The sequence below is a fragment of the Pseudophryne corroboree genome, chromosome 8 (genome assembly GCF_028390025.1).
Source record: "Pseudophryne corroboree isolate aPseCor3 chromosome 8, aPseCor3.hap2, whole genome shotgun sequence".
Lineage (NCBI taxonomy): Eukaryota > Metazoa > Chordata > Amphibia > Anura > Myobatrachidae > Pseudophryne > Pseudophryne corroboree.
Genome location: NC_086451.1, coordinates 24,926,980 through 24,945,676, shown reverse-complemented (window position 1 = coordinate 24,945,676; position 18,697 = coordinate 24,926,980). Strand labels below are relative to the sequence as shown.

Below are 18,697 nucleotides of genomic sequence, written 5' to 3'. Positions count from 1 at the left end.
ACTTCTCAGTATTGGCGGAATGTACTAAGGATGTGGTACATCCCGCCACTTACCACTGACATATGTACTTACATAGTATCAGCTCTCTGGAAGTCCCTCTGCGCGTCTGCAGGCTGATTCTGGGCCATCGGGATGGATCTGATTAGATCCCTCTCAGGGCAGAATCCGGAAAGAAGCCCATAGGCTTTGATAGGGTAACACCAGCTTACTGCATTAAGCCCTGGAATGCATCACATAAGGAAATTGCATCCAAAGTGGGTCATTCAGACCCAGGCGCTAATGTGGGCCACAGTGCAGTTTGCCGGTGGCGTCAAACTACGCTTGCGCGGCGGCCGCAATGTGAATGACCGTGGCGGGCGTTTGCGGAGTGGCAAAGCGGCAATGGGGTGGGGTGGGGCGGGTCGAACAGGGGTGGACTGAGATCATTTTCGGGTCGGCTGCGTAATGTCAAACACAAACGCTCCGATCCAAAAAAATGGCTTCCCACATGGTCCGGCCATGACTGCGTTGGCCGGAATGCGCCCACAAAACGGCGACCAAACGCCGCCGTGCCGCCCAGCGACCACCTCTGCCTGTCAATCAGGCAGAGGCGATCGCTAAGCAACGGCGCCGGCACAGTTCTGACCTGAACGCTGCGGAGAACTGCAGCGAACGTTCAGGTCAGAATGAGCCCCAATGACTCTCCCCCCACTATACATTACACCGTGCCTGGAGGGATGTAGTCAGGATACCAGCGGACAGAATCCCGTCAGCAGAATCCCAACGGTCTCCATGCCCACAGATCCCGTCGGTGAGAATTAGGGTTATGGTTAAGGATTGGGTTAGTTTTAGGGTTAATCTGCTGAAGAGCATAGTTAGGGTAAGGCTGCAGGAAGAGTGGGTTAGGGCTAGGGTTATGCTAAGAATAATCCCAGGGATCTGTTGGCATTGTGACCCATCGAGATTCAGCTGGCCTTTCCTCCACCAGAGTTATGGGCAGGGCCTGCACAAGGAGCACTGCCGCCTTGTTACGGTGCTGCCAGCCATAGCTACAGTTTAACAGAAGTGGTCTATTTACTAAAGGCCCGTACAGACTGGTCGATATATCGTCCGTTCTCTTGAACGGCCGATACATCGCGGGACCGTCGGCCAGTGTGTACGGGCGATACGTCTGTGAACTCCGTCGTTCACAGACGTATCGCGTCGGCTGCGCAGCACAGCCGACGGCCAATATATCTAACGATATATTGGCGCGTCGCTGTGTGTGTACGGGGCGGTCGTCCGACCGCCCGTACACATGCTGCGGCGGCTGGCGGTGATTGACAGGTGAACTGGGCGGGCGCCCGCCCAGTTCATGACGTCAGTCCCCAGACGGATCGGGCAGTGTGTATGCACAGCACACTGCCCGATCCGTACATAGATATATCTGCAGATCAATTGATCTGCAGATATATCGACTAGTGTGTACCCACCTTAAGCCTTGGAGAGTTATAAAGTAGATAGAGATAAAGTACCAGCCAACCAGCTCCTAACTGTCATGTAACAGGCTGAGTTTAAAAAATGACAGCTATGAGCTGATTGGTTGGTATTTATCTCTGTCAACTTTATCTCTCTCCGAGGCTTCTTAAAATAGACCTCTCAGTGGTTGTATTGAGGGGGCAGGAGGTTGGACATTTACCATGTCCCTAGATAGGCAACATTTGGGGAGCAGGGGAGAGCTACGGTTCTATGTCCATGGTTTTTGCTTTCGCACAACAGCGGCTTCCAGACAGCCGGTAGGTCACCAGCACGGTCACTTCCGATGTTAGCCGTAGAGAAACGCATAAGAAACACGCAGGCCGGTATCTGTTAGCAGACTGCGGTGAACATTGCGGCAGGTGCGGGACGATCAGCAGACCTGTCCGGATATTGTATAGTGAGTAGAAGCAGCAGAGAATGCGGTATATGGGGGTGATTCCGAGTTGTTCGCTCGTTAGTTTTTTCGCTACGGAGCGATTAGTCGCAAACTGCGCATGCGCAATGTTCGCAGTGCGCCTGCGCCAAGTAAATTAGCACAAAAGTTTGGTATTTTACTCACGGCCTTACGAAGATTTTTCATCGTTCTAGTGATCTTAGTGTGATTGACAGGAAGTGGGTGTTTCTGGGCGGAAACTGGCCGTTTTATGGGAGTGTGCGGAAAAACGCTGGCGTTTCTGGGAAAAACGCGGGAGTGTCTGAAGAAACGGGGGAGTGTCTGGGCGAACGCTGGGTGTGTTTGTGACGTCAAACCAGGAACGAAACTGACTGAACTGATCGCAGTGTAGGAGTAAGTATCGAGCTACTCAGAAACTGCTAAGAAGTGTCTATTCGCAATTCTGCTAATCTTTCGTTGGCAATTCTGCTATGCTAAGATTCACTCCCAGTAGGCGGCGGCTTAGCATGTGCAAAGCTGCTAAAAGCAGCTAGCGAGCGAACAACTCGGAATGAGGGCCAATATACAGAATAAGCCGTCCGACCTTGTGCCGTAAAAAAACATAATTTGTGTTCTAGAGAGCAGTCACTCACATGCACACGTAAACTGGAGTAAAAAATATAAAAATTTAAATTTGTTACGGTGAGGGCAGCACAAAGTATAGATATACTGTAGTAATGTGTACCTGTGGGTGGCCATGACTATGGCCCTCATTCCGAGTTGATCGCTCGCTAGCTACTTTTAGCAGCTGTGCAAACGCATAGTCGCCGCCCACGGGGGAGTGTATTTTCGCTTTGCAAGTGTGCAAACAGCTTTGCAGCCGAGCTCTGCAAAAAAATTTTTTGCAGTTTCTGAGTAGCTCTGGACTTACTCAGCCGCTGCGATCACTTCAGTCTTTTTATGCCAGAATTGACGCCAGACACCCGCCCTGCAAACGCTTGAACACGCCTGCGTTTTTCCAAACACTCCCAGAAAACGGTCAGTTGCCACCCACAAACGCCCTCTTACTTCAAAATCTCCTTGCGATCGGCTGTGCGAACGGATTCTTCGTTAAATCCATCGCTCAGCAACAATGCGCTTTGTACCCGTACGACGCGCCTGCGCATTGCGGTGCATACGCATGCACAGTAGAGACCTGATCGTTGCACTGCGAAAAACGGCTGCGAGCGATCAACTCGGAATGACCCCCTATATGCAATGGGTCAGCGCCATTCTGTAGCCATTGCGCAGCCCGCTCCTATATTTTCGTGCCTGACAAGTGATCCCCAGATTGCAATTCTTTATGTATAGTGCTCTGGAAATGCAGTCAGGGAAGTGCTCTATAAGCAGGTCTGTCAGTCACAGCAGTGCTGATATAGATCCTCGGAGGTTCAGGAACACAGGGGGAGTCGCCAGTAAATACTCCTCAGAACGTTATATTTAAAAGTGCAATATAAAATGATCCATAGCGCACTATCAGCTGTTTTCCTTATGACACTTCTGCATAAATAATTTATTATTGTTGATTGGGATAATACGTTATGCAAACGCACTCTCTGCTCACTTTCAAAAGTGCTGAATCTGGATCCTCATTTGCATAGGGGGAGGGGCTGGCAATGTAGGGGGAGGAGTTACTAAAATAAGACTGAACTTCTGCAAGAAAAACAAAAGAAAAATGGCTTTCATATTGCTAATCCTATGCACCACTAACACTGAGCATGTTAATCTAAGTGTATCCCCCCCTCGCCATCATAAAACACAGGCGGCCATATTGCATACCTCCGAAATGTCCCAATTTAGGGGGCGTGAGGGGCAGTCCCAGTTTGAGGGCCCTGTCTCACTGTCCCCCTTCTCGTGCACCACGCAGTCCTATGAGGAGTTGAGCAATCTGATATTGTGGGCTGAACCAGGATATGAAGTGACAAGGGACTAGTGACATCACTGAGGCCTCCATTTTGTTAGCTTAGCCAATAACATTATGCTTAACTGGTCAGCTCACAAAATGGCTGACGTCACTGTGCATGACAGGTATACTTTCCAAATGGCATACCGTCCAGCCAATCGAAGTAGGGGAATCTGGATAATTTGCAGCAATGCAAATCACAGGGGTGTGGTCCTGTTACCTTCTGGGGATGTTTCTAATACTTCCCCACAAATTCAATGGCGGGCACCAATGGCAGGTGCGTGCGACACCCATACCCAACTTTGTGGCCTGACAGGGACTTTCCCGCCCAAATCAGGACAGTTGGGAGGTATGTAATTTGTAGGGCCTTGTAGTTATGGCATTCCGTTATTAATCACGCGTTTGGCCACTGGGGGCACTGTTGAGCATGTACTCGGCACCAACTGGGGGAGACGCCATAATTTTTTTTCTACCACAGTAATTCAATTAGTAAAAGAAGCACTTGGCAAGTCAGCTTGGTTACAGGCGATGGTGTAAGGCAGTTTTCCTGGCTCAGTCCTACTCTGGTCCGCACCAGCTGGTTCATTTCATAACCCATACGATAAACCCTTGGTTATCTGCGCTAACGATGGCAGACTGCCAGCATCTAAACGTGACTTGCTAACAAGGTTCAATATGACTAGAAAATAACCCTGAAATGACACCATACATCATAGGAAGCCATTGCCTCAGCATAACGGGGTGCGACCAGCGCCCGTCTGCAGAACGTATCTTATGTGAATTCGCACTGGGCAATCGCTGAAGATCTGCACACGTATTTCAATCGGTATCCGTTCAGATGGTCGACCATGTTATGGTCGACAGTCATTAGGTCGACCACTATTGGTTGACATTGACATGGGTCGACATGGACACATGGTCGACACATGAAAATGGTCGACACATGAAAGGTCGACACGAGTTTTTTAACTTTTTTTTTCTTTTGGGGAACTTTTCCTTACTTTACGATCCACGTGGACTACGATTGGAACGGTAATCTGTGCCGAGCGAAGCGGTAGCGGAGCGAAGGCACCATGCCCGAAGCATGGCGAGCAAAGCGAGCCATGCGAGAGGACGCGGTGCACTAATTGGGGTTCCCCTTCACTTTACGCAAAAAATTACACCAAAAAAGGTTAAAAAACTCATGTCGACCTTTTCATGTGTCGACCTTTCATGTGTCGACCATTTTCATGTGTCGACCATGTGTCCATGACGACCATGTCAATGTCGACCAATAGTGGTCGACCTAATGACTGTCGACCATAACATGGTCGACTATTCATACCGGAACCATTTCAATCACCTCTACCTTTAAGATTAAAGAAGTGGAACTTGTTTTTGGCGGAGCGATCTCCCGTAGGTTAATGTCAGACCATGGCTGTGTTTGAAAAAATGGAAGGAGCTGATTGGTTGGTACTTTGGTGGTAATTTTGAGTTGATTACTAGCTGCATTCGTTCGCTGTTCAGCGATGAGGCAAAAAAAAGCCATTTCTGCGCATGCGTATTACAACGAATGACGTAGTTTCACACAGGGTCTAGCGAAGCTTTTCAGTCGCACTGCTGGCCGCAGAGTGATTGAAATGAAGTGGGGGCGTCTCTTGGAGTCAACTGACCGTTTTCAGGGAGTGTTTGAAAAAACGCAGGCGTGCCAGGAAAAACGCAGGCGTGGCTGGGCGAACGCAGGGCGTGTTTGTGACGTCAAAACCGGAACTGAACAGTCTGAAGTCATCGCAAGCGCTGAGCAGGTTTTGAGCTACTCTACAACTGCACAAAAAAACTTTGTAGCCGCTCTGCGATCCTTTCGTTCGCACTTCTGCTAAGCTAAAATACACTCCCAGTGGGCGGCGGCATAGTGTTTGCACGGCTGCTAAAAACAGCTAGCGAGCGAACAACTCAGAATGACCACCTTTATCTCTCTCCACTTTGGATAAATCTCCCGCTCAGTATGTAAGTTCTCGTGAGCAGGGCCCCCCCTCCTATTATATTACCCTACCCTTCGGTCCGCTCTATCAGCCAGTAGGTATATGTATATGCCTGTACTTGTAATGATGTATATTTATTATTCTCAGGGGCGCTGGGAAGGGGGGGTACTAATTAGTGTTGGAGGGGCTCAGACAAACCCCCTTTGGTTATTCTGCTACTTTGCTTACCCTATTTTTTATCTTTGCTGTGTAGATGTTTGTGGAGCATTATAAATAAATGATGATAATAATAGGCTAGGACGTAAGTGAAAATACGTTTGGGGGCATTATCTTTACTAAATGCAGCATTAACACACCAAGCTCCATAGGAAATGAAGCGAGTGTTCATTCGGCGTATTGCAGCGCACGGTGAGGCGGCCAACTAACGCCAAAGTCCTCCCCTTCTGGCCAGCCCTGTGCAAGGAATCACTCGGAGATTCATTTACACATGATAATTCCCGTGCTTGCTGCTTCAATACAGAGCACAGCCTGGAGTGTTAATGGTGCAGCCGGGCAGAGTGCGGAGCCTGAGTGCAGGGTCTGATTATCCAATGTGGTCACATTGCTCAGCTACTGTATGTGCCGGGTGCAAACTACACCTGTACATACTGTACTCAGTGATACAAGCTGATATAGCCTATTGCTGGCCTGTCTGCGAATGTACTTGTACAGCGGGGTCACTGTAACGGCTATGGCAGGTGCTATATGGGCAGTTGTGTAACGCGGGTGCTATGGGGGCAGATGTGTAACGCAGGTGCTATATGGGCAGTTGTGTAACGCATGTGCTATGGGGCAAGTGTATAACGCAGGTGCTATGGGGCTGATGTGTAACGCAGGTGCTATGGGGCTGGTGTATAACGCAGGTGCTATGGGGCTAGTGTGTAACGCAGGTGCTATGGGGCTGGTGTGTAACGCAGGTGCTATGGGGCTAGTGTGTAACGCAGGTGCTATGGGGCTGGTGTGTAACGCAGGTGCTATGGGGCTAGTGTGTAACGCAGGTGCTATGGGGCTGGTGTGTAACGCAGGTGCTATGGGGCTAGTGTGTAACGCAGGTGCTATGGGGCTAGTGTGTAACGCAGGTGCTATGGGGCAAGTGTGTAACACAGGTGCTATGGGGCCAGTGTGTAATATGGGCAAATGTGTAAAGAAGGTGCTATGGGGCAGGTGTGTAATGCAGGTGCTATGGGGCAGGTGTATAACGCAGGTGCTATAGGGCAGGTGTGTAACGCAGGTGCTATGGGGCAGGTGTGTAACGCAGGTGCTATGGGGCAGGTGTGTAACGCAGGTGCTATGGGGCAGGTGTGTAACGCAGGTGCTATGGGGCAGGTGTGTAACGCAGGTGCTATGGGGCAGGTGTGTAACACAGTTGCTATGGGGCTGGTGTGTAACGCAGGTGCTATGGGGCAGGTGTGTAACGCAGGTGCTTTGGGGCTGGTGAGTAACGCAGGTGCTATGGGGCAGGTGTATAACGCAGGTGCTATGGGGCAGGTGTGTAACGCAGGTGCTATGGGGGCTGGTGTGTAACGCGGGTGCTATGGGGGCTGGTGTGTAATGCGGGTGCTATGGGACAGTTGTGTGACACAGGTGCTATGGGGAAGGTGTGTAACGTTGGTGCTATGGGGCCGGTGTGTACTGCAGGGTCTGTGGGGCAGGTGTGTGACGCGGGTGATATGAGGCTGGCGTGTAACGCAGGTGCTATGGGGCTGGTGTGTAATGCAGGTGCTATGGGGGCTGGTGTGTAACGCGGGTGCTATGCGGCAGGTGTGTAATGCGGGTGCTATGGGGCAGGTGTGAAACGCGGTGCTATGGGGCTGGTGTGTAACGCGGGTGCGATGGGGCTGGTGTGTAACGCGGGTGCTATGGGGCAGGTGTGTAACGCGGGTGCTATGGGGCTGGTGTGTAATGCGGGTGCAATGGGACTGGTGTGTAACGCGGGTGCTATGGGGGCTGGTGTGTGACGTGGGTGCTATGGAACAGTTGTGTAACGCGGGTGCTCTGGGGGCTGGTGTGTAACGCGGGTGCTATGGGGGCTGGTGTGTAACGCGGGTGCTATGGGGGCTTGTGTGTAATGCGGGTGCTATGGGACAGTTGTGTAATGCGGGTGCTATGGGGGCTGTTGTGTGACACAGGTGCTATGGGGAAGGTGTGTACTGCAGGGTCTGTGGGGCAGGTGTGTGACGCGGGTGATATGAGGCTGGCGTGTAACGCAGGTTCTATGGTAGCGGGTGTGTGACGCGGGTGATATGGGGCTGGTATATAACGCGGGTGTTATGGGGCTGGCGTGTAACGCAGGTGCTATGGGGCTGGTGTGAAACGCAGGTGCAATAGGGCAGGTGTGTAATGCAGGTGCTATGGGGCAGGTGTGTAACGCGGGTGCAATGGGGCTGGCGTGTAACGCAGGTGCTATGGGGCAGTTGTGTAACGCAGGTGCTATGGGGCTGGTGTGTAACACGGGTGCTATGGGGCTGGTGTGTATCGCGGGTGCTATGGGGCTAGTGTGTAACGCGGGTGCTATGGGCTGGCGTGTAACGCGGGTGCTATGGGGCTGGCATGTAACGCGGGTGCTATGGGGCTGGTGTGTGACGCGGGTGCTATGGGGCTGGTATATAACGCGGGTGCTATGGGGGCTGGCGTATAACACGGGTGCTATGGGGCTGGCGTATGACGCGGGTGCTATGGGGGCTGGTGTGTGACGTGGGTGCTATGGGGCTGGTATATAACGCGGGTGCTATGGGGCTGGCGTATGACGCGGGTGCTATGGGGCTGGTGTGTGATGCGGGTGCTATGGGGCTGGTTTGTGACGCGGGTGCTATGGGGCTGGTTTGTGACGCGGGTGCTATGGGGCTGGCATGTGACGTGGGTGATATGGGGCGGGTGCTATGGGGGCCGGTGTGTAACGTGGGTGCTATGTGGCTGGTGTGTAACGCGGGTGCTATGGGGCAGGTGTGTGACGCGGGTGCTATGGGGCTGGCATGTGACGCAGGTGATATGGGGGCTGGTGTGACGCGGGTGATATGGGGCTGGCGTGTGACGCGGGTGATATGGGGGCTGGTGTGACGCGGGTGATATGGGGCTGGCGTGTGACACGGGTGCTATGGGGCTGGTATATAACGCGGGTGCTATGGGGCAGGTGTGTAACGCGGGTGCTATGGGGCTGGTGTGTAACGTGGGTGATATGGGGCAGTTGTGTAACGCAGGTGCTATGGGGCAGGTGTGTAACGCGGGTGCCATGGGGCAGGTGTGTAACGCGGGTGTTATGGGGCAGGTGTGTAACGCGGGTGTTATGGGGCAGGTGTGTAACGCGGGTGCTATGGGGGCTGGTGTGACGCGGGTGATATGGGGCAGGTGTGTAACGCGGGTGCTATGGGGCTGGTGTGTAACGCGGGTGCTATGGGGCAGGTGTGTAACGCGGGTGCTATGGGGCTGGTGTGTAACGTGGGTGATATGGGGCAGTTGTGTAACGCAGGTGCTATGGGGCAGGTGTGTAACGCGGGTGCCATGGGGCAGGTGTGTAACGCGGGTGTTATGGGGCAGGTGTGTAACACGGGTGTTATGGGGCAGGTGTGTAACGCGGGTGCTATGGGGCTGGTGTGTATCGCGGGTACTATGGGTCTGGCGTGTAACGCGGGTGCAATGGGGCTGGTGTGAAACGCAGGTGCTATGGGGCAGTTGTGTAACGCAGGTGCTATGGGGCAGGTGTGTAACGCGGGTGCTATGGGGCAGGTGTGTAACGCGGGTGCTATGGGGCTGGTGTGTAACGCGGGTGCTATGGGGCAGGTGTGTAATGTGGGTGATATGGGGCTGGTGTGTGACGCAGGTGCTATGGGGCTGGTGTGTGACGTGGGTGCTATGGGGCTGGTGTGTAATGTGGGTGATATGGGGCTGGTGTGTGACGCAGGTGCTATGGGGCTGGTGTGTGACGCGGGTGCTATGGGGGCTGGTGTGACGCGGGTGCTATGGGGGCTGGTGTGTAACGCGAGTGCTATGGGGCTGGTGTGTAACGCGGGTGCTATGGGGCTGGTGTGTAACGCAGGTGCTATGGGGCAGGTGTGTAACGCGGGTGCTATGGGGCAGGTGTGTAACGCGGGTGCTATGGGGCAGGTGTGTATAGCGGGTGCTATGGGGTAGGTGTGTAACGCGGGTGCTATGGGGCAGGTGTGTATAGCGGGTGCTATGGGGCTGGTGTGTATAGCGGGTGCTATGGGGCAGGTGTGTAACGCGGGTGTTATGGGGCTGGTGTGTATAGCGGGTGCTATGGGGCAGGTTTGTAACGCGGGTGTTATGGGGCTGGTGTGTATAGCGGGTGCTATGGGGCTGGCATGTAACGTGGGTGATATGGGGCTGGCATATGACGCGGGTGCTATGGGGGCTGGCGTATGACGCGGGTGCTATGGGGCTGGTGTGTGACGCAGGTGCTATGGGGCTGGTGTGTGACGCGGGTGCTACGGGGCTGGTGTGTGACGCGGGTGATATGGGGCTGGCGTGTGACGCGCGTGATATGGGACTGGTGTGTAATGTGGGTGATATGGGGCTGGTGTGTGACGCAGGTGCTATGGGGCTGGTGTGTGACGTGGGTGCTATGGGGCTGGTGTGTAATGTGGGTGATATGGGGCTGGTGTGTGACGCAGGTGCTATGGGGCTGGTGTGTGACGCGGGTGCTATGGGGGCTGGTGTGACGCGGGTGCTATGGGGGCTGGTGTGTAACGCGAGTGCTATGGGGCTGGTGTGTAACGCGGGTGCTATGGGGCTGGTGTGTAACGCGGGTGCTATGGGGCTGGTGTGTAACGTGGGTGATATGGGGCTGGTGTGTGACGCGGGTGCTATGGGGCTGGTGTGTGATGCGGGTGCTATGGGGCTGGTGTGTAACGCGAGTGCTATGGGGCTGGTGTGTAACGCAGGTGCTATGGGGCTGGTGTGTAACGCGGGTGCTATGGGGCTGGTGTGTAATGTGGGTGATATGGGCTGGTGTGTGACGCGGGTGCTATGGGGCTGGTGTGTGACGCGGGTGCTATGGGGCTGGCGTGTGACGCGGGTGATATGGGGGCTGGTGTGACGCGGGTGATATGGGGCTGGCGTGTGACGCGGGTGATATGGGGGCTGGTGTGACGCGGGTGATATGGGTCTGGCGTGTGACACGGGTGATATGGGGCAGGTGTGTAACGCGGGTGTTATGGGGCAGGTGTGTAACGCGGGTGTTATGGGGCAGGTGTGTAACGCGGGTGTTATGGGGCAGGTGTGTAACGCGGGTGTTATGGGGCTGGTGTGTAACGCAGGTGCTATGGGCTGGTGTGTATCGCGGGTGCTATGGGGCAGGTGTGTAACGCGGGTGCTATGGGGCTGGCATGTAACGCGGGTGCTATGGAGCTGGCGTGTGACGCGGCTGCTATGGGGCTGGCATGTAACGCGGTTGCTATGGGGCTGGTATATAACGCAGGTGCTAGGGGGGCTGGCGTGTGACGCAGCTGCTATGGGGCTGGCATGTAACGCGGTTGCTATGGGGCTGGTATATAACGCAGGTGCTAGGGGGGCTGGCGTGTAACGCGGGTGCTATGGGGCTGGCGTATGACGCGTGTGCTATGGGGGCTGGTGTGTGACGCGGGTGATATGGGGCTGGTGTGTGATGCGGGTGCTGTGGGGCTGGTGTGTGACGTGGGTGAGATGGGGCTGGTGTGTGACACGGGTGAGATGGGTCTGGTGTGTGACACGGGTGATATGGGGCTGGTGTGTGACGCGGGTGATATGGGGCTGGTGTGTGACACGGGTGATATGGGGCTGGTGTGTGACACGGGTGAGATGGGGCTGGTGTGTGACACGGGTGAGATGGGGCTGGTGTGTGATGCGGGTGATATGGGGCTGGCGTGTAACGCAGGTGCTATGGTGCTGGCGTGTGACGTGGGTGATATGGGGCTGGTGTGTGACGCGGGTGATATGGGACTGGTGTGTGACGCGGGTGATATGGGGCTGGTGTGTGATGCGGGTGCTGTGGGGCTGGTGTGTGACGTGGGTGAGATGGGGCTGGTGTGTGACACGGGTGAGATGGGTCTGGTGTGTGACACGGGTGATATGGGGCTGGTGTGTGACGCGGGTGATATGGGGCTGGTGTGTGACACGGGTGATATGGGGCTGGTGTGTGACACGGGTGAGATGGGGCTGGTGTGTGACACGGGTGAGATGGGGCTGGTGTGTGATGCGGGTGATATGGGGCTGGCGTGTAACGCAGGTGCTATGGGGCTGGCGTATGACGCGTGTGCTATGGGGGCTGGTGTGTGACGCGGGTGATATGGGGCTGGTGTGTGATGCGGGTGCTGTGGGGCTGGTGTGTGACGTGGGTGAGATGGGTCTGGTGTGTGACACGGGTGATATGGGGCTGGTGTGTGACGCGGGTGATATGGGGCTGGTGTGTGACACGGGTGATATGGGGCTGGTGTGTGACACGGGTGAGATGGGGCTGGTGTGTGACACGGGTGAGATGGGGCTGGTGTGTGACGCGGGTGATATGGGGCTGGCGTGTAACGCAGGTGCTATGGTGCTGGCGTGTGACGTGGGTGATATGGGGCTGGTGTGTGACGCGGGTGATATGGGACTGGTGTGTGACGCGGGTGATATGGGGCTGGTGTGTGATGCGGGTGCTGTGGGGCTGGTGTGTGACGTGGGTGAGATGGGGCTGGTGTGTGACACGGGTGAGATGGGTCTGGTGTGTGACACGGGTGATATGGGGCTGGTGTGTGACGCGGGTGATATGGGGCTGGTGTGTGACACGGGTGATATGGGGCTGGTGTGTGACATGGGTGAGATGGGGCTGGTGTGTGACACGGGTGAGATGGGGCTGGTGTGTGATGCGGGTGATATGGGGCTGGCGTGTAACGCAGGTGCTATGGTGCTGGCGTGTGACGTGGGTGATATGGGGCTGGTGTGTGACGCGGGTGATATGGGACTGGTGTGTGACGCGGGTGATATGGGTCTGGTGTGTGACACGGGTGAGATGGTGCTTGTGTGTGACACGGGTGATATGGGGCTGGTGTGTGACGCGGGTGATATGGGGCTGGTGTGTGACGCGGGTGAGATGGGGCTGGTGTGTGACGCGGGTGATATGGGGCTGGTGTGTGACGCGGGTGATATGGGGCTGGTGTGTGACGCGGGTGATATGGGGCTGGTGTGTGACGCGGGTGATATGGGGCTGGTGTGTGACACGGGTGAGATGGGGCTGGTGTGTGACACGGGTGAGATGGGGCTGGTGTGTGACGCGGGTGATATGGGGCTGGTGTGTGACGTGGGTGAGATGGGGCTGGTGTGTGACACGGGTGAGATGGGGCTGGTATGTGACGCGGGTGATATGGGGCTGGTGTGTGACGCGGGTGAGATGGGGCTGGTGTGTGACACGGGTGAGATGGGGCTGGTTTGTGACACGGGTGAGATGGGGCTGGTGTGTGACACGGGTGATATGGGGCTGGTGTGTAACGTGGGTGATATGGGGCTGGTGTGTGACACGCGGGTGATATGGGGCTGGTGTGTGACGCGGGTGATATGGGGCTGGTGTGTGACGCGGGTGATATGGGGCTGGTGTGTGACGCGGGTGATATGGGGCTGGTGTGTGACGCGGGTGATATGGGGCTGGTGTGTGACGCGGGTGATATGGGGCTGGTGTGTGACGCGGGTGATATGGGGCTGGTGTGTGACGCGGGTGAGATGGGGCTGGTGTGTGACGCGGGTGATATGGGGCTGGTGTGTGACGCGGGTGATATGGGGCTGGTGTGTGACGCGGGTGATATGGGGCTGGTGTGTGACACGGGTGAGATGGGGCTGGTGTGTGACGCGGGTGAGATGGGGCTGGTGTGTGACGCGGGTGATATGGGGCTGGTGTGTGACGTGGGTGAGATGGGGCTGGTGTGTGACACGGGTGAGATGGGGCTGGTATGTGACGCGGGTGATATGGGGCTGGTGTGTGACGCGGGTGAGATGGGGCTGGTGTGTGACACGGGTGAGATGGGGCTGGTTTGTGACACGGGTGAGATGGGGCTGGTGTGTGACACGGGTGATATGGGGCTGGTGTGTAACGTGGGTGATATGGGGCTGGTGTGTGACACGCGGGTGATATGGGGCTGGTGTGTGACGCGGGTGATATGGGGCTGGTGTGTGACGCGGGTGATATGGGGCTGGTGTGTGACGCGGGTGATATGGGGCTGGTGTGTGACACGGGTGATATGGGGCTGGTGTGTGACGCGGGTGATATGGGGCTGGTGTGTGACGCGGGTGATATGGGGCTGGTGTGTGACGCGGGTGAGATGGGGCTGGTGTGTGACGCGGGTGATATGGGGCTGGTGTGTGACGTGGGTGATATGGGGCTGGTGTGTGACGTGGGTGATATGGGGCTGGTGTGTGACGCGGGTGATTTGGGGCTGGTGTGTGACGCGGGTGATATGGGGCTGGTGTGTGACGCGGGTGATATGGGGCTGGTGTGTGACGCGGGTGATATGGGGCTGGTGTGTGACGCGGGTGATATGGGGCTGGTGTGTGACGCGGGTGATATGGGGCTGGTGTGTGACGCGGGTGATATGGGGCTGGTGTGTGACGCGGGTGAGATGGGGCTGGTGTGTGACGCGGGTGATATGGGGCTGGTGTGTGACGCGGGTGAGATGGGGCTGGTGTGTGACACGGGTGAGATGGGGCTGGTGTGTGACACGGGTGAGATGGGGCTGGTGTGTGACACGGGTGAGATGGGGCTGGTGTGTGACACGGGTGAGATGGGGCTGGTGTGTGACACGGGTGAGATGGGGCTGGTGTGTGACACGGGTGAGATGGGGCTGGTGTGTGACACGGGTGAGATGGGGCTGGTGTGTGACACGGGTGAGATGGGGCTGGTGTGTGACGCGGGTGCTATGGGGCTGTCACTGTGTCAGTCCCTCCTGTCACCTTTCTCTGTCTGCTCTACAGTCTCTATCAACAGTCCCTATTTTCTCTCTCAGCCTGCTCTACTTCCTGTTCCTATCTGCTACCAGCAGTCCCCACATTCTCTGTGAGAAGTACCAACCTGCAATCAGCAATCCCGCAGTACCTATCTGATATCAGCAGTCCTAATATTCTATCAGCAGTCCCTCTTTCTTATAAGTCCCCACCTTCCCTGACAGCAGTCCCCACACTCTCCCTTTCAAGAGTCCCTACCTGTTATTAGCAGTCCCAGTGCTGTCTCTTTCAGCAATCCCCACATTCCCTCTCTCAGTGGTCCCCACATTCTCTCTCAACAGTCCCCACATTCTCTCTGTCAGCAGTCCCTACATTCTCTCTCGCAAGTCCCCAAGCTGTCTCTCTCAGTAGTCCCCACATTCTCTGTCAGCAGTCCCCCAGCTGTCTCTATCAGCAGTCCCCCCATTCTGTCAGAAGCCCCACATTCTCTATCAGCAGTCCCCCCATTCTCTATCAGCAGCCTCACATTCTCTATCAGTAGTCCCCACATTCTGTCAGTAGTTCCCATGCTGTCCCTGTCAGCAGCCCGATATACTCTGTCAGAAGTCCCCACATTCTCTCTCGCAAGTCCCCATGCTGTCTCTATCAGCAGTCCGCACATTCTCTGACCAGTAAAAGAATCACTTGGTTGGAGTGTGTGTCAGTTACTGCACATGTTCCCCATGCTGTCTCTATCAGCAGTCCCCACATTATGTCAGCAGTTCCCATGCTGTCTCTATCAGTGGTCCCCACATTCTCTCTGTCAGTAGTCCTCATGCTGTCTCTGTCAGCAGCCCCACATTCTCTGTCAGCAGTCCCCACATTCTCTCTCGCAAGTCCCCAAGCTGTCTCAACAGTCTCCACATTTTCTCTCAGTAGTCTGAATATTCTCTGTCTGCTGACCCCATGCTGTCTCTGTCAGCAGTACCCCCATTCTCTGTCAGCAGTCTCCACATTTTCACTCGCAAGTCCACAAGCTGTCTCTATCAGCAGGGCCCACATTCTCTGTCAGCAGTCCCCATGCTGTCTCTGTCAGCAGTCCCCACATTCTCTGTCAGCAGTCCCCATGCTGTATCTGTCAGCAGTCCCCACATTCTGTCAGCAGTCCCCATGCTGTCTCTGTCAGTAGTCCTCACATTCTCTGTCAGCAGTCCCCACATTCTCTGTCAGCAGTCCCCATGCTGTCTCTGTCAGCAGTCCGCATGCTGTCTCTGTCAGTAGTCCCCACATTATCTGTCAGCAGTCCCCACATTCTCTGTCAGCAGTCCCCATGCTGTCTCTGTCAGCAGTCCGCATGCTGTCTCTGTCAGTAGTCCCCACATTATCTGTCAGCAGTCCCCATGCTGTCTCTCAGCAGTCCGCATGCTGTCTCTGTCAGTAGTCCCCACATTATCTGTCAGCAGTCCCCACATTCTCTGTCAGCAGTCCCCATGCTGTCTCTGTCAGCAGTCCGCATGCTGTCTCTGTCAGCAGTCCGCATGCTGTCTCTGTCAGTAGTCCCCACATTATCTGTCAGCAGTCCCCATGCTTTCTCTCAGCAGTCCGCATGCTGTCTCTGTCAGTAGTCCCCACATTATCTGTCAGCAGTCCCCACATTCTCTGTCAGCAGTCCCCATGCTGTCTCTGTCAGCAGTCCGCATACTGTCTCTGTCAGTAGTCCCCACATTATCTGTCAGCAGTCCCCACATTCTCTGTCAGCAGTCCGCATGCTGTCTCTGTCAGTAGTCCCCACATTATCCTTTAGCAGTCCCCACATTCTCTGTCAGCAGTCCCCATGCTGTCTCTGTTAGCAGTCCCCACATTCTCTGTCAGCAGTCCCCATGCTGTCTCTGTCAGTAGTCCCCACATTATCTGTCAGCAGTCCCCATGCTGTCTCTGTCAGTAGTCCCCACATTCTCTGTCAGCAGTCCCCATGCTGTCTCTGTCAGTAGTCCCCACATTCTCTGTCAGCAGTCCCCATGCTGTCTCTGTCAGTAGTCCCCATGCTGTCTCTGTCAGTAGTCCCCACATTATCTGTCAGCAGTCCCCATGCTGTCTCTGTCAGTAGTCCCCATGCTGTCTCTGTCAGTAGTCCTCACATTCTCTGTCAGCAGTCCCCATGCTGTCTCTGTCAGTAGTCCCCATGCTGTCTCTGTCAGTAGTCCCCATGCTGTCTCTGTCAGTAGTCCTCACATTCTCTGTCAGCAGTCCCCATGCTGTCTCTGTCAGTAGTCCCCATGCTGTCTCTGTCAGTAGTCCTCACATTCTCTGTCAGCAGTCCCCATGCTGTCTCTGTCAGTAGTCCCCATGCTGTCTCTGTCAGTAGTCCCCACATTATCTGTCAGCAGTCCCCATGCTGTCTCTGTCAGCAGTCCGCATGCTGTCTCTGTCAGTAGTCCCCACATTATCTGTCAGCAGTCCCCATGCTGTCTCTCAGCAGTCCGCATGCTGTCTCTGTCAGTAGTCCCCACATTATCTGTCAGCAGTCCCCACATTCTCTGTCAGCAGTCCCCATGCTGTCTCTGTCAGCAGTCCGCATGCTGTCTCTGTCAGTAGTCCCCACATTCTCTGTCAGCAGTCCCCATGCTTTCTCTCAGCAGTCCGCATGCTGTCTCTGTCAGTAGTCCCCACATTATCTGTCAGCAGTCCCCACATTCTCTGTCAGCAGTCCGCATACTGTCTCTGTCAGTAGTCCCCACATTATCTGTCAGCAGTCCCCACATTCTCTGTCAGCAGTCCGCATGCTGTCTCTGTCAGTAGTCCCCACATTATCCTTTAGCAGTCCCCACATTCTCTGTCAGCAGTCCCCATGCTGTCTCTGTTAGCAGTCCCCACATTCTCTGTCAGCAGTCCCCATGCTGTCTCTGTCAGTAGTCCCCACATTCTGTCAGCAGTCCCCATGCTGTCTCTGTCAGTAGTCCCCACATTCTCTGTCAGCAGTCCCCATGCTGTCTCTGTCAGTAGTCCCCACATTCTCTGTCAGCAGTCCCCATGCTGTCTCTGTCAGTAGTCCCCATGCTGTCTCTGTCAGTAGTCCCCACATTATCTGTCAGCAGTCCCCATGCTGTCTCTGTCAGTAGTCCCCATGCTGTCTCTGTCAGTAGTCCCCATGCTGTCTCTGTCAGTAGTCCTCACATTCTCTGTCAGCAGTCCCCATGCTGTCTCTGTCAGTAGTCCCCATGCTGTCTCTGTCAGTAGTCCCCACATTATCTGTCAGCAGTCCCCATGCTGTATCTGTCAGCAGTCCCCACATTCTCTGTCAGCAGTCCCCACATTCTCTGTCAGCAGTCCCCACATTCTCTGTCAGCAGTCCCCATGCTGTCTCTGTCAGTAATCCCCACTCCCCGACGCCCGGAGACCCCATCACTCCCTACCTGCTGCTCCTCAGTGGTCCCCGCGGTGCCCGGAGCTCGCAGCCTCCCGGCCGCCAGTGCTGCTCTCAGGGCAGAGGTGCAGGAGTCCGCCCGGGGCTGCGTTCCATCATCTCAGCCGCGCCGGGTTCAGCAGCAGCAGCAGCAGCAGCACGGAGCTCCCCCGCCCTCTGTCACTCCCCCTCCCCTCTCCGGCATCACTCACTCCCGGATCCCATCCTCTCATCGCTCTGCAGGAGGAGGGACCTGGCGGGGGCTGCAGCGCCGGAGCCTGGGGGTTGGGGTGGGGGCTACAAGTGGGAGTGAATGGGGCATTACACTCTGCAGTGCCGCACTGGGGACAGATACAGGGGGCAGTATGATGGGGCATTACACTCTGCAGTGCCGCACTCGGGACAGATACAGGGGGTAGTATGATGGGGCATTACACTCTGCAGTGCAGCACTGGGGACAGATACAGGGGGTAGTATGATGGGGCATTACACTCTGCAGTGCAGCACTGGGGACAGATACAGGGGGTAGGATGATGGGGCATTACACTCTGCAGTGCCGCACTGGGGACAGATACAGGGGGTAGTATGATGGGGCATTACAC

The 18,697-nt window shown here is 55.5% G+C and overlaps 1 protein-coding gene across 1 annotated transcript in view; it reads right to left on the bottom strand.

Annotated features, from left to right (window-relative positions):
• KCND1 (potassium voltage-gated channel subfamily D member 1) overlaps nt 1-18,263 on the bottom strand; it is a 158,943-nt gene extending 140,680 nt beyond the window's left edge. Inside the window, exon 1 of the mRNA XM_063936085.1 lies at nt 18,106-18,263. The gene's annotated coding sequence lies outside the window, so the exon portion shown is untranslated. The remainder of the gene's footprint in view (nt 1-18,105) is intronic.
• Between the last annotated feature and the right edge of the window lie 434 nt (nt 18,264-18,697).